Source organism: Erythrolamprus reginae, chromosome 1 (assembly GCF_031021105.1).
Source record: "Erythrolamprus reginae isolate rEryReg1 chromosome 1, rEryReg1.hap1, whole genome shotgun sequence".
Classification (NCBI taxonomy): Eukaryota; Metazoa; Chordata; class Lepidosauria; order Squamata; family Dipsadidae; genus Erythrolamprus; species Erythrolamprus reginae.
The window spans coordinates 270,304,931-270,318,607 of record NC_091950.1 but is presented as its reverse complement, the minus strand read 5'-3'; positions in this window follow the sequence as shown (position 1 = coordinate 270,318,607).

The following is a 13,677-nucleotide window of genomic DNA, read 5'->3' as shown; positions in this document are numbered from 1 at the left end:
ACAGGTTCTTTGTTGCAGTAATTGGTGTCAGGAGCAAGTAACTAAGAACAAGAGTTTAGTTGAAAACTACCAATTTATTTTGTGCAACCTATACACAGGAATCTGATTTATTATCAGATGTTAAAAGGTTAAACAAGGTTCAGGAGGGAAGTGTTTTTAATAGGAAAGTGAACACAAGAACAAGGGGACACAATATGAAGTTAGTTGGGGGAAAGATCAAAAGCAACGTGAGAAAATATTATTTTACTGAAAGAGTAGTAGATCCTTGGAACAAACTTCCAGCAGACGTGGCTGGTAACTGAATTTAAACATGCCTGGGATAAACATATATCCATTGTAAGATAAAATACAGGAAATAGTATAAGGGCAGACTAGATGGACTATGTGGTCTTTTTCTGCCGTCAGTCTTCTATGTTTCTATTTTTCTATCAGATCAGGACAAATTGGCATCAAATAAGAGTCAACAGAATTTATGGAGGACTGAACCTAGATGTCTTGTGAAAGCAGAGCAACACCAAACTGATGAGGACACATTTGACTTGTCCTCAGACTCAAACTGAGTCTATAGTTGGTATAGGACAGTGATGGCGAAACTATGGTACAGGTGCCACAGGTGGCATGCGGAGCCATATCTGCTGGCATGCAAGATGTTGCCCTGGCTCAGCTCCAAAGTGCATGTCTGTGCCAGCCAGCTGATTTTTAGATCACATAGAGGCTCTCAGAGGGCATTTTTGGCTTCCGGAGAGCCTCGAGGGGATGGGGTAGGGCATTTTTACAGAGAAGCCTTTGGAGCCTGGGAAGGGCAAAACACAAGCCCACTAGAAGTTGAGGGGAAAACCATTTCTGTCCTCCAGAGAGCCTCTGGGGGGTGGGGGAAGCTGTTTTATTCCTCCCAAGGCATTGAATTATGGGTGTAGGCACTCGCGCATGCATGATAGTGCAAACACATGCTCTTTTGGCACCCGAGAGAAAAAAGGTTCACCATCACTTGTGTAGGAACTCCACACATCCTTGATTCCATAAGGAAAAGAGAGGTTTGTTCTGACATTATTTTAAACAAGTTTTCTAACAGCTAAATAATAAAATGGTTATGCTCCTCCAACACCTTGTTTAGTCTGCATTGCTTATCTATAATTGTGAGAGGTCAAAAAGAGTTGCCACCTGACCAAGGAAAAGACCCAGCTGACTCTACCATTAGCAACAAAGGATCTGCAAAAACCTTCTCACAACACAGAGGTGAGCCAATCACATCTCCTGCAAATACAACAAAGAAGCCTGTGGCACCTAAAGACTAACTCTTTCACGATTGTGTAAGTTGTCATAGGTCACAGTCCATTTCAGCAGAAGCATGGACTGCAGGCCCTGCCCCTTTGGCATCCGCTAACGTCAACTGATAACACAAAAGTTATAACTGCCAGTAAAAACATGAGCCACTTTGTTCACTTTGCATCAATCAAAAGGGAACAACAAACCTACATTGGCAGAGTTCAGCCTGCCCACACCTAGAACTCTGTGCATAACCTGAGGTATTCAACCAGGAGGTGTGACTCATTCATCTGAGATAGCCTGCTCTGTATACAAATGAAGTTGATTAATGATGCTGAAATAATTTCTGGCATTCCAACTGTGTGAGAATTCAGTTAGCAGTTTCTGTTAAGTCCTTTAAAAAGGTCACACGTACACAAAACCAGGTAATGCTTAATGGGGCAGTTTGGGTAAAAATGCACTTGTGTCGGTACCTAGTTTCAAAATCCCATTTAGTAGTCAACACCTTAGCAGGAGAGGAGTGGCTAACACAGCTAACTATTGTATTTAGCTCCGGAACCGCCTGCTACCGCACGAATCCCAGCGACCGATAAGGTCCCACAGAGTTGGCCTTCTCCCGGTCCCATCGACTAAACAATGTCATTTGGCGGGCCCCAGGGGAAGAGCCTTCTCTGTGGCGGCCCCGGCCCTCTAGAATCAACTCCCTCCGGAGATTAGAACTGCCCCCACCCTCCCTGTCTTTTGTAAACTACTCAAGACTCATTTATACCGCCAGGCATGGGGGAGTTGAGATATTCCTTCCCCCTAGGCCATTACAAGTTGTGCATGGTATGTTTGTGTGTATGTTTGGTTTTATAAATAAGGGTTTTTAGTTGTTATACTGTATTATTGGATTGTCACATGCTGTTTTTATCATCGTTGTTAGCCGCCCCGAGTCTACGGAGAGGGGCGGCATACAAATCCAATAAATTATTATTATTATTATTATTATTATTATTATTATTATTATTATTAATTATTATTTCATGTTAGGAAGAAGAAGAAAAATGCCAAAGAGCTGCAAGATGTCTCTTTTTAGACCTCACCACTCAGACCTTCGCACGGCAGCAAAGAAAAATCTCATATAGCAATCTTAGTCTATTTAAAATGATTTTTTGTGGAAGAACATTGACCGAATGCAAGTCATTCTGAGCAGGGTTATACATGTATGTTTCTTTATACACTGTAAAAACAGTAAGATTCCTTCACTTCAACTTGACAAAGAAAGAATGTCCACACTTCTTTTTGTTTCATTTTCAGAAATCCAAAAATATCATCTCTGCCAGTCTTCCTAAATAAACAGAGAGATGACAAAATGCAGGGCTTGAGGTATTGCTTGTTTTGCCCATTTCCCAGGTAAGCTATAAATGGTTGGGTACAAGCAACCTGTTGAGCCATGGTTTATTTATTTTTTTTAAATTTTATTTATTTATTTGTCAAACATGTATAAGATAATAGTAGTATGTATAAACATAACTAAAAAGGAACAATAAAAGAAGACTGTATGACAGGGACAGTAGGCACGGTGGTGCGCTTATGCACACCCCTTACAGACCCCTTAGAAACAGGAAGAGGTTGACTGTAGACAATTTGAGGTTAACAATTTTGGGGTTTGGGGAAGAAACCACAGAGTCAGGTAGTGCATTCCAGGCATTGATCACTCTATTGCTGAAGACATATTTTCTGCAGTCGAGTTTGGAGCGGTTTACATTTAGTATGAATCTATTACATGCTCGGGTATTGCTGCAGTTGAAGGTTAAGTAGTCATTAACAGGAAGGACATTTTAGTATGTGATTTTATGAACTGCATAAATCTAGATCAGATTGGAGGTGACGTAGTTGTAAATGGTCTAATCACAGTATTTCAAGTCTGGTGGAATAAGATACAGTGATACCTTGTCTTACGAACCTAATTGGTTCCGGGATGAGGTTTATAAGGTGAAAAGTTTGTAAGACGAAACAATGTTTCCCATAGGAATCAATGGAAAAGTGATTAATGCGTGCAAGCCCAAAACTCATCCCTTTTGCCAGCTGCAGCGCCTGTTTTTGCGCTGCTGGGATTCCCCTGAGGCTCCCCTCCATGGGAAACCCCACCTCCAGACTTCCATGTTTTTGTGATGCTGCGATTTCGCTGAGACTCCCTTCGCTGGGAAACCCCACCTCCGGACTTCCGTTGCCAGCAAAGCGCCCGTTTTTGCACTGCTGGGATTCCCCTGCAGCATCGCAAAAACACAGAAGTCCGGAGATGGTGTTTCCCATGGAAGGGAGCCTCAGGGGAATCCCAGCAGTGCAAAAACGGGCGCTTTGCTGGCAACGGAAGTCCAGAGGCAGGGCATCCCAGTGGCGGCGGCTTGGGTTTGTAAGCTGAAAATAGTTTGGAAGAAGAGGCAAAAAAAATATTAAACCCCGGGTTTGTATCTCGAAAAGTTTGTATGACAAGGGGTTTGTAAGACGGGGTATCACTGTATTTTGTTGTGAGCGGAGGAGTGAAGGACTCTTCCTGTGAAATATTTCTGTACTCTCTCGATTGTATTAATGTCTGATATGCAATGTGGGGTCTGGAGAGGTGAGCTGTATTCCAGAATTGGTCTAACAAATGTTTTGTAAGCTCTGGTTAGCAGAGAAGAAGCTACGTAAGATTAGATTAACAACTCTTAGTGCTTTTTTGCCAATGTTGTTACACTTAGGTCATTGGATATGAGTGCTCCAAGGTGTTTGACAGAGTGAGGGTCAACTACAAGTTTGTTTCCTCCAACTTTGTATTTTGTATTCTGATTCTTTTTGCCAATGTGTAAGACAGAGTTTATAAGGCATCTTTGGCTGAACTTCCACAATAAACTGAGCCAAAACCAACAGAAACTTATTTTGGCTAAGCCCTGATGAGAAAATCCAGCCAAAGAGTCAAACTATGGGTGTGCCCTTTATCTAGAACAAAGTCTTCCTGAAGTCATAGGGTTAGAAGCGAAAGGGAGATGTCTAGAATGATAGTGTCAGAAGCCAATCGAGTTTTCTGAGATTTGGAAAGCCTGTTTGGGTGCCCTGAACGAGGCTTCACATCAAAGGCATGTTTGCCATGGAAATATTGCCAAATATCCTTTTAATAGATAATAAACTGATTGTTCCCCTTCTTGTTCTCTTTATCCAAACTTTTACTTTCTTTCTCTTATTTTTCTGGAGAGGGAGGCACCACCTTTCCAAACAAAGACCTGGGAGGCAGCTGCCTACTATTTTTATTTCCTCATAATATCCAGGAAGCCTCAAGGCATTCTTGTCAACCCAGGTGCTTTGAAGCTCCTCATATGTTTTGCTTTAAAAGAACCTGAAATACAAATTATCAAAACTTTAGCCCAGTGGAGCCAGCGGTCTACTAGATACCAAAGCTGTTGTTTTCAGGGACATAATTGTTCCCAGACAGGTTGCCTGCCTGTTTGTGTTTGTGGTTTCCTAACAGCTAATAAGTGGTTCTTGTTAAAACAAAAAGCATTGGACAACCATTTGCCTGAAATTGTATAGAGAGATGCAGAGAGAGGGAGAAGGGGAAAGAGATACAGAAAGAGGGGGAAAGAAAGGGAGAGGGGGAGAGAGAAATACAGAGACGGGGGGAGAGAGAGAGAGAGCCATAGAGAGGAGGGAGGGAGAGAGGGAGGGAAAAGGATTTTGTGGTTCCCAGTTCCCTATCCTAATGATTGGCTGGGTAGGCGTGACAAGGGGGTCATGTGACTGGTGGGAGTGAATGATGTCAAGTTGGCCACACCCACCAAGGTTTCAGGGCTCCCAGAGTTTTTTTCTGTGAGAAACACGGTCCAAATGGCGCTTTGAGTGTTGAGGTTTGCTGAGCCCTGGTATAAGGTCTTCTGCTTGAAGAGGAGGTTCAATTAGAAAACCTCCAACGTCCCTTCCAATACCTATATTCTGTTATTCTGCCTTTTCTCTAACAGAGAGGTGTAATACAAAAAATAGATGTTAGAAATATACTAGTAAGTTATTCTGCTTCCCTCCATGAAATTCCATGAACAAGGAAAGGCAATTGCAAGTTAAGAGTCTTTCCTGGAAGAAGGTTGAGTCTATTAAAAAATAAGAGATGCTCTTAGGAATTTGGAAAAGACCTTATACCAAACAAACGCTTTTCCTCATAACACACATAAGCACCGCAGTCAGAATTTCCTTGGCACAAACATGGAAAAACCAACAAACCCCATTGGAGAGTTTAATTGTTGATAAAATATATAGATGTATAGAGACGGATGAAATGACAAACTCAATTAAGGGGACCAAAAGCAAAAAATCTAAACAATTATGGTACAAATGGCACAAATGGATTCAAAACAAAGATTGAAAATGTAACAATACAAAGTATCAGTATACAAAAGAAAGATAACAATTACCTTAAGGTGTATGAACTCTTTATGTATTTCTTTCTATGCTAATAGTAAAACATACTTACGACATTCTTATGTAAATATACAAATATATGAAGAAATGTATTGGAAAAGGTAATAGAAATGGATTAGATCTGTTAAACTAGAACAAAATATGTGAGAAATGTCTTTTTACTCCTTTTTTTATTATTTTCTTTTACTCTTTTTTTTGGAAAACAATAAAGATACTATAACAAAAAAAAATAAGAGATCACTGGATCTCCCCTGTGGAAGACAGAAAGGTCACATACTTCACCTAATGGATAAATCATAGCTACCTATTGATGCCACATTATACAATCAATAACACAGAGCTACAAAAAAATTTTGTAATCATTGTAGTTGATCTTATACTTTTCTGGATCATTTTTTTGTTCTGATTTCAAAAATGTATATTGTTTTTCTGTAGCAGGTATACTTTCCACAGAGCAGCATCATTATTATAATGTAAAGGAGATTATACGGCCTTGGTGGTGCAGTGGTTAGAGTGCGGTACTGCAACCTGCTTCTGCTGACTGCTGGCTGTAGTTCATCAGTTCAAATTTCACCAGGCTCAAGGTGGACTGAGCCTTCCATCCTTCTGAGGTGGGTAAAATGAGGACCCAGATTGTTGGGGGCGATAGGCTGATTTTGCAAACCACTTAGTGAGTACTATAAAGCACTGTGAAGCAGTATATAAGTCTAAGTGCCATTGTAATTACCACATACATTGAAAATGCAAAAATAACATAATAACAAAAATGTGTCTATATCAGAAACTTTATATGATAGACCAAAACTAAGCATATTTTTGGAATCAGCACATCAAACTCCATAAAACAGACATTATCTTTGCTGATAATTTTTTTGTGTTGATCGGTGTAATCTAGTTATTAACTAGGGCTTTCACACTTGGAGGAAAACTGTCCTTTCCACCTCTATTTATTAATTGATTGCTTTTCCAAAGAACAAAAAATTAATTATTGAAATTAAATTAAATTGCTGGCTGCATATTTTGCCTTGAGGATTTCCCTGTTCAATTATTTCTGCAAGTGCTAACCCACTCTCATCTTGCTTCAATGTGGCACTAAGCTTGCTGTCCAGATCATGTGACAATTTACAGCATTGTGCTTCTATTTATGTGCTGGGTGGTTTTTTAAATATTACTTTCACTTTTGCTAAGGTACATTGTTAATATCCAGACCTGGAGAAGGCCTACTTTGTGGGACCTGACCGGTCGCTGGGATTCATGCGGCAGAAGGCAGTCTCAGAGGTATTCGGGTCCCCTGCTTAGGGCTAAAAAAGCCTTTTTCAGAGGGAGCAGGAATGGAAACAAACCTACAAAGTCTTAGGGCTGGAAAAACTGCTTCAGAGGGAGTAGGAATAAAAAGAAATGCTGCAAGAAATGGTAGGAAGATCATTAGCGTTAGCACCGCATTAGGGCTGAAAAGGTCATTTTCAGAGGGAGTAGGTATGAAAACAAACCTGCAAAGATTTAGGGATGGAAAAAACCTCCTTTGGAGCGAATAGGAAGCTGGGATGATCGTTAGCACCTAGTTAGGGCTGGGGGGGTCAAGCCCACTCTCCCCCCCCCCAAGATCAAACACAACCCTGATGTGGCTCTCAATGAAATTGAGTTTGACACCGCTGCTTTATAGTAATGAACAAAGCTTCGAGAAATATAAGGACTTATTAGACGATCAATTGAAATTAAAAACTAGACAAGAATTACATGAGGCAGGAGTAACGATGGATTGGTGGCATTACGCTCAGATTCAGTCATGATTTCAAAAAGATGTAAGAACTTATATATTTCGAAAAGAGAATAATATCCTAGGGAAATTACTAACTAAAACTCATGGGAAATTGATTGGGAAAGTATACAAATATCTGATTAGCTCTAAAACAGTTGGTATGATTTTAAAAGACAATATGATTAGTTGGTGCAGAAATTTCAGAAGAGAAATAGAAATAGATACATGGGAAAGGGTTTGGATATATAATTGGAAAATGACCGAATCAGTTTCGTTCAAGGAAAATCAGATTAAGATGTTTTATAGATGGTATCTCCCCCCTTTCAAAAATGTTTCCAAATACATCGCCCAATTGCTGGAAATGTAAAAGAGAAATTGGTTCCTATTATCATCAATGGTGGACCTGCCAAAAAGCTAAACTGTACTGGAATAAAGTAGGAAGATGGATAAGGGAAATTACCTTCCAGGAAATCAGGAAACCCCCAGAATTTTTCTTACTAGGCATTACAAACCATAAATATAAAAAAGATATATATTTATTTTATTTATTTATTTATTATTTAGATTTGTATGCCGCCCCTCTCCGAAGACTCGGGGCGGCTCACAACAGAATAGAACAAATCATAAATAATCAGAAAACTTTAAAATTTATACAAGATTTAAAAGAACCCCATAAACTAACAGACGCACACACAAACATACCATGCATAAATTAAACATGCCCGGGGGAGGTGTTTCAGTTCCCCCATGCCTGACGGCAGAGGTGGGTTTTAAGGAGTTTACGGAAGGCAGGGAGAGTAGGGGCAGTTCTAATCTCTGGGGGGAGTTGGTTCCAGAGAGTCGGGGCCGCCACAGAGAAGGCTCTTCCCCTGGGGCCCGCCAACCGACATTGTTTAGTTGACGGGACCCGGAGAAGGCCCACTCTGTGGGACCTAATTGGTCGCTGGGATTCGTGCGGCAGTAGGCGGTCTCGGAGATATTCTGGTCCAGTGCCATGAAGGGCTTTAAAGGTCATAACCAACACTTTGAATTGTGACCGGAAATTGATCGGCAGCCAACGCAGACTTACTTAATAACCCACATTTTAGTAGTCTCCAGGATTGTTTTTGCCCAAAGACGGAAAGAAGTGGAAGTCCCAAAAGAAGAGGAGGTAATCAGAAAAATTATAGAATGTACAGAGCTGGACATGATGACGAAGAATCAGAATTTTATAAAATTTGGGATAGGGTCTACACTTGGTTGAACAAAAGAAATTCTCAATGAATTTAAAATATTTAGATTTACTATTTTGAAACATGTATAAATAGAGATATGTAATAGAAGTTTTTATTCATCTGAATTGATCTAATCAACAAAAGCTTTTTCCTTATTTTATCATGGAGACTTCTATTCTGAGCGGAGCCATTGTAGCTCCTCTTTGTGTTATGTGTTTTGTCTGGTTTCTTTATGTTTGTATGTGATGTTTTGTTCTTTTTGAAAATAATAAAAATATTTTTTTTTAAAGTAATGAACAAAGCTTCTAGACAGGTAAATTCATACATGGCCACCAGAAGAGTCTCTTGGAAGTAGACAGGTCATAGAAACATAGAAACATAGAAGATTGGCGGCAGAAAAAGACCTCATGATCCATCTAGTATGCCCTTATACTATTTCCTGTATTTTATCTTACAATGGATATATGTTTATCCCAGGCATGTTTAAATTGAGTTAATGTGGATTTATCAACCACGTCTGCTGGAAGTTTGTTCCAAGGATCTACTACTCTTTCAGTAAAATAATATTTTCTCATGTTGCTTTTGATCTTTCCCCCAACTAACTTCAGATTGTGTCCCCTTGTTCTTGTGTTCACTTTCCTATTAAAAACACTTTCCCCCTGGACCTTATTTAACCCTTTAACATATTTAAATGTGAAGTAGACCCAGAGGCAGGGTTTTGAGCAATCGGTACTTTTATTCAGCTCAGAGAACAAGTGACAGCTCAGCAAGGCAAAGTGACAATTCAGCGAGTACCGACTGACTCTGCCTGGAGAAACCGCTCCTTTTATACATTTGCGGTTCCCGCCAAAGCTAGAGCCGGCCGCGTCTGAGCCAATCAGGAGCGACTTCCTGCTTCGGCTCAGACAGCGCTGGAAAGAGGAACAAACTATTTACAGGAGTTACAAGGTAGCCATTTCAGGATACAACACCCCTCCCCTCATAGTTGGACACATCCATCAAGAAAGCCATGTGACAAAGTCGTCCAATCGGTGGGGCCTCCGAGGAGCTCGCGCTGACCTGCGCAGTTCAATTTCTCCTTCGACACTGACTGTGGAGGATGGCTCGCCGCTGTTCTCCCGGCGCGGCGGACTTGGCCTGGCGGGCCCAACGAAGGCTTCGGAGGACGAGGATGGCTCGGTTCCCCCTGGCCCGATAAGTCTCTTTGCGTGTTTCTTAGTTCGGGCAATGTACTAAAGTCTGTTGAAGGGGGAGAGTCCATGTCAGCGGTTTGTGGCAGTTGATTTTCTGTTCGCTTCCGAATGTGGTCTATGTGTCGTTTCCACAAACGACCATCCTCTAGTTTTACAATATAAGTCTTTGGTGCATTTTGCTTAACAACAATTCCCTTCATCCAGTTTACATTTCCATCAAAACTTTTTACATATACATTTTGTCCCAAGTACATTTCTCTTTCAGGTTTTACACACATTTGGTTATTATTAACACAGAACCTTGGGTTTAACCTGTCTAGTGGTGACCTCAATTTTCTTCCCATCAATAACTCTGCAGGGCTTACATGTGTGTGCGAGTTAGGGGTGATGTGTTGGGTGAGTAAGAATTGGTCCAAGTTTTGTTGCACATCCCCAGGGCCTGACCTGCGCAATGCCTCCTTTACCTTCGTCGCCAGTGAAGTAGACCCAGAGGCAGGGTTTTGAGCAATCGGTACTTTTATTCAGCTCAGAGAACAAGTGACAGCTCAGCAAGGCAAAGTGACAATTCAGCGAGTACCGACTGACTCTGCCTGGAGAAACCGCTCCTTTTATACATTTGCGGTTCCCGCCAAAGCTAGAGCCGGCCGCGTCTGAGCCAATCAGGAGCGACTTCCTGCTTCGGCTCAGACAGCGCTGGAAAGAGGAACAAACTATTTACAGGAGTTACAAGGTAGCCATTTCAGGATACAACAAAATGTTTCGATCATGTCCCCCCTTTCCCTTCTGTCCTCCAGACTATACAGATTGAGTTCATTAAGTCTTTCCTGATACGTTTTATGCTTAAGACCTTCCACCATTCTTGTAGCCCGTCTTTGGACCCATTCAATTTTGTCAATATCTTTTCGTAGGTGAGGTCTCCAGAACTGAACACAGTTCTGGAGACCTCACCTACGAATGTGGTCTCACCAGCGCTCTACATAGCGGGATAATCTCTCAAGCCAGCAGATACAGAACACAAAGGAAGCTCAGAATGTAACTGGAAGTCCCCAAATCCAATCAAGTCACCTCCAAGGGAAGATTTTGAAATCCTGAGCATGTCTGATGATTGCACACATTTTATGACCAGCTGTCACATGTTTGGAAGAAAGTTGTCATATAGACTGACACAGTTGATTGTCACAGGAAAGCATGACATAAGAAGTGAGAAAGAAGAAGATCAGAAGAATTGTTTCGCAACTCACAAACAAAAAAGGGGGATGTGGTCCTATGACCACTGTAGTTGATCTGAAATAAACTTGGGATGTTTTTATTCTCTTCAGAATTCAAACTTTAGTCATGAATAGAAGTGAGTTTTGATTTCAGCAAATCAAGGGCTAACAAGCTCGCTTTGGAAACCAAGCCCGTGTTTATAACCCATTTCTTTTTTAGTACATTTGCCTAGATATACTCATTTTTTATAATAGGGGGCAAGGATACATCTTCACTTTTAATTCACCTGTTAAGAATATTCACATTTTTCCATGTCTATCATTAAACCACCACAAATAAACATGAGAGAGTTAATACAAATACACATTGTTCTGTTCTATAAATCTGGCATAGAGAATTTCTGCATTTGTTCTGATATATCAAATATATATAATATCAGCTTTTAGGAGTCCTGTGTTTGTTCAAACACTAAATCCTCTTGTGACTGTTCAATGACTACCGATCCATTTCCGGGCACAATTCAAAGTGTTGGTTATGACCTATAAAGCCCTTCATGGCATAGGACCAGATTATCTCCGAGACGGCCTTCCGCCGCACAAATCCCAGCGACTGGTGAGGTCCCACAGAGTTGGCCTACTTAGGGTCCTGTTGACCAAACAATGTCGGCTAGCAGGACCTAGGGGAAGAGCCTTCTCTGTGGGAGCCCCGACCCTCTGGAATCAGCTCCCCCCAGAGATTCGCACTGCCCCCACCCTCCTCGCCTTCCAGAAGAGCTTAAAAACTCATCTTTGCCGCCAGGCTTGGGACTTTTAATCTTCCCCCTGACCAATGAATGTTTAAGTATGAGTGTTGAATGATTGGTTTGATAGCTTTTCCTTTTTTAATTAAATTAAACGGCTGTTTTAATGTAGTATTAATTAGTAATTAATTACGGTAATTGCATTCATATTATTGTTTTGTTTCTTGTATATGCTGTGAGCCGCCCTGAGTCCTCGGAGAGGAGTGGCATATAAACCTAAATAAATAAATGAATGAATGAATGAATGAATGAATGAATGAATGAATGAATGATACTCTAAGTACAATAGACAAATTGGATGCAAAAATAGGAAGGATCATTCCTTCCTTTCCCCAAACATGTAATGCAATAAATCAGTGATGGTGAACCTTTTTTTGTTCGGATGCCAAAAGAATGTGCACACGCATGCTTGCTCACACCCATAATGTAATGCCCTCCTCCCACACATGCACACACAAACCTCTCCCCGCACTGCCTCTGGAGCTACCCCCCCCCAGTCATGCTCACAAGGCTCATTGAAGCCACCAGAGTCTGTGGATAGTGAAAAATGGTTTCCAGGTGAGTTTGGGCCTTCTGGAAGGAAGGGGGGAGGTCATTTTCACCTTCCCCAGGCACGGCCATGTAGCGCTGGAGGAAGCGAACTGGCAGTAAGGTAAGTTAGAACCTATTAGAGCCCTTTTGGTATCTCAGCTGCACTTGAGAAAGATAACTCTCAGCCTTGACCTTGGCGACAATCGGTTCATGGAACACTTAAATATTTTATCAAGAATACTCTCCATTGCAGTAAAACAAAAACGAATACCCTATTTTGTAGCTCCACATTCTTCTCCAGAAAGCAAGTTTGCTTTTGACCCTTGTCACTTCTTCCAGTGTGGACTTTCAGCTTTCAGTCTTCTATATTGTCCTGGTTATTTCTCTCCCCCTAACTCTGTGTATATATGGCTAGGATTTTATGCCTGTTTAGTTTCTGGGTGTTGTAATCACCTCTGGCTAGAAGAACTTCAAGATAAAGCTATCAGATCTGGGTTTCAAGAGTCCTAATGACCATTAGATGTGATTACAACAGTACAATTTTACAGTGCAAGTTTTCTGTATCCTTTTGTTGACATTTAATTATCACCCAGTTTGGGGGGGGGGGATGTTCCACCACATGCAATCTAAATTTCAATAAAGTGCTCCATATGGATATGCAGTAGTGAAACGCTTGTATACAGAAATCAATGAAGTTTTAAAATCATATTATGATTGGTGGAGAGAAATATCCTTCTAACTTCTTAATTACACCTCAAGTAAAATTGACAGTTTTCAATTAGAATAGAGGTGGAGAAAAGAAATCAACAGAATGCGTAGATTTCTTCACGTTAACATGATTGATCAGGATATTCAGACATGTGAAGACAGCAGTATTTACAACGCATTTGTTTATTATTTGTTTATTTGTTTATTTGTTTATTTGTTTATTTGTTTATTTGTTTATTTGTTTATTTGTTTATTTGTTTATTTGTTTATTTGTTTATTTGTTTATTTGTTTATTTGTTTATTTGTTTATTTGTTTATTTGTTTATTTGTTTATTTGTTTATTTGTTTTTATAGGCTGCCCATCTCCTGATGAACTCAGGCCGGCGTACAACAATAAAAAAAATTACAAAATTTAAAACCCCAATATTAAAAGCATTCATACCTCTCTCAATCATTACTACTGTCCGGAGCTGACTGTATCACTCAACGGTCCCAGGCCTGGCGACAAAGCCATGTTTTTAAGCCTTTCGGAAGGCCAGGGAGGTGGGGGCCATGTGAATCTCTGGA